Source organism: Lycium barbarum, chromosome 12 (genome assembly GCF_019175385.1).
Source record: "Lycium barbarum isolate Lr01 chromosome 12, ASM1917538v2, whole genome shotgun sequence".
NCBI classification, from domain to species: domain Eukaryota; kingdom Viridiplantae; phylum Streptophyta; class Magnoliopsida; order Solanales; family Solanaceae; genus Lycium; species Lycium barbarum.
Genome location: NC_083348.1, coordinates 41,797,593 through 41,800,334, shown reverse-complemented (window position 1 = coordinate 41,800,334; position 2,742 = coordinate 41,797,593). Strand labels below are relative to the sequence as shown.

Sequence of the window (2,742 nt, the reverse complement as noted above, 5' to 3'; positions counted from 1 at the left end):
TTTCGTACCCCTCGGATTCAGATGGGGCGGATGAGGAGGTCCAGACCAGCAGATGGCGGGAGGTCGTTGAGGAGGATACTTCACTTTACAGCCCTCCAGACCAAGATCAGGACAGGCCGGCTACATGTATACGAGTCTTTTATTGAATAAGTTTTTATGTGTGCACAATTAATGCAGGATATCATTAATAGTTGACAAATGGGAGTTTTAAAGGAACCGATAACCGAAGCACTTATAGGTAACTGCGACTAAGATCTTTGTGGCCACCACTAGGAATACTAAAATTAGGAATGGAAGGCAGTCGTGTGTGTTGATTAATGGTTATTACTGGGAGTTCTAAAGGCTAAACCAGCATTTGCTTGGTCAGGAGTGTAAGAGACCTTTCCAATCCGGAGGGAGATGCATTACCGAATTTTTTTTTGGGACCTGTTAGAACTCCAACTTGTTTTAGGTCATGTGACAAAGGCCGTGCAGCTGGACGGATGCGATCATACCAGCACTAACGCACCAGATCCCATCAGAACTCTGAAGTTAAGTGTGCTTGGGCGAGAGTAGTACTAGGATGGGTGACCCCCTGGGAAATATGCTAAGAAGTCCTACAAATCCAGACATAAGAGAAGGATAAGGAACTAAAATAGCTTGAGGGAAATTAGAAGTGTGTGAACCTCACGGTTGGAAATTCTAAATGATTGAAAGATAAGGAGAACTGGCTTGACAAAAAGAGAAGAGACGTATTACAGCTACAGAATTAGGACGAGTTTAAATAGTGTTGGGGATACTTTGTAAGAAAGGTGTTAGTAGAGGTATATACGATATTTTATGCGCGATTAATTAGTATGTGTGCCCCGAAAATCGATGTTGCGATATGTTAAAGGTACTGATTGAACAGGGTATTGAAGTTTAAGTGGCAAGTGCTACAGGGCAAATTGACATTATTTTCTCTAAAAGATAGAGTTGGATAAGCTTGATGCAATAACATAAGGGAAAAGAAGAAAGTGAGTATACAAGAGTAAGAAGGTTAGGATGCCCTGAGAAAAGGAGAAGTGTGAGCAAGGCGAGTATGTTGATCACGAGGGTCAAGTAAAGCTTTCGAGAGAGAGAGTTCAGGACGACGGTAAAGGTAGAAGACCATTTGGACGAATTTCAAAAGTAAGAATACAGAAAGAATAGAGTATGGTAGTGTGTAAAGAGAAGACGAATGTATGGGGCTCGAAAACAGGGTTTGATCAGTGGGACTGAAGGGCAGTAACAACGAAGAGGCATGTGAATTGGGAAAGAATAAGCAGGTTTTCTGAAGATGCTAAGGGGTTTCTGACTTTTGAGGTGCGTCTGAAGAGGTGAATGCATAGTCATAATAACATGCCACACTTACCTCGGAAACGGAGAAGCCCTCCCAAAAAGATGACTTAGAGATAGAACGGATTTGCACTTTTGAAAGAATATTCTATGATGTCCAGGGCCAATGTTATAAAATGGCAAGTGGGGAAGAGAATTTAAGAGTAAAGGAACTCAAAACCCCTGAGGACGAAAGTAAGAAAAGTACACTAATGGATTGATCCGAGAAAATCGAGCAATCACCAAGGACAAGGGAGAGGATAATAAGTTAATAAAGTTTACCAGGAGACAACATATCAGTGACATGGGATAAGAACCTCTGTAAAAAATATAGAGATTTGATCATAAAGGAAATGATGATACACAGGGAATATTTATAAGTATGAATTGGCCGTAGTGGAAAAAAGAAAGATGAAGGCTTGACCAAAAGAAGAAGGGAAAGCATGTACTTTGTAAGGATTTCATGATAAGACCAAGAAGTGGTAGGACACTGGAAGAACTATAACACATAGTTATGATGCAAATAAGTAGTTAAGGAGAATTACGGACAAATGATCTAAGCGAATGAAAAGACGAGTTGTGGAAATGGAGGGTGTGAGATATTAACTCTTAACGGTATAATATAGGCGTAAATCGGAATTGGGAACCTAGAGCAAGAGAATTTCAAGGGCGTTGAGAAGATGGTCGTGGAAAAAGACTAGGGTTAAAGGAGCAAGCCAGAGAATTTCAAGGGTGTTGAGAAGATGGTCGTGGAAAAAGACTAGGGTTAAAGGAGCGAGGTATAAGTGGACATTCCATAAAGAGCTTAATCAGTTCTGCTGTCCCCATTAATTCATTAGCCAAGGAATTACTAGTCATAAAAGGTAGAAGTGGAAAGACAATAAAAGAGGCACCTGTAGTGGACCTGATATGAATGAGCATTTGAATGATACCAAACTTCGACTAGCAGAAAAGAAAATATGTCAAACCATGCGATGAAAGGAACTCCAGCATTATAAGGAACTGAGGAGTGGCAGGATTGTTAAGGTCGACTAGGTGATTATTAAAGATGATTAATCTTTAGAGGTTACTGGTGTATAAGAACATCCTTAAAAGGGGGGGGGGGGGGGGGGAGAGCAGATTTAGTCCTGAAATTAATTATGGCATTCGCAAAGTCCAAAGAAAGAAATGTAGTAGCTTACCAAAGTTTGAGATGTATCGATATATCAAGGGTGTATCAGGAGAAAGCAGAAACAGATTGAAAATAAGCATATTATGGGGCAGGTATGAGAAAGAAGGTATGATAGGGAAGTAAGGGGATTAACCAGTCAAAGGAAATTATTCTCGTTAAGGTGAGATGTGGTGTTTCTAGACCGTGGTTCGAATCACTCGTACTGGGGAAAATGGGACCGCATCTAGTTACACAGT

At 40.6% G+C, this 2,742-nt stretch overlaps 1 pseudogene; it reads left to right on the top strand.

Annotated features, from left to right (window-relative positions):
- The first annotated feature begins 480 nt into the window (after window positions 1–480).
- On the top strand, window positions 481–597 carry LOC132625258 (5S ribosomal RNA; annotated as a pseudogene).
- The last annotated feature ends 2,145 nt before the right edge of the window (window positions 598–2,742 follow it).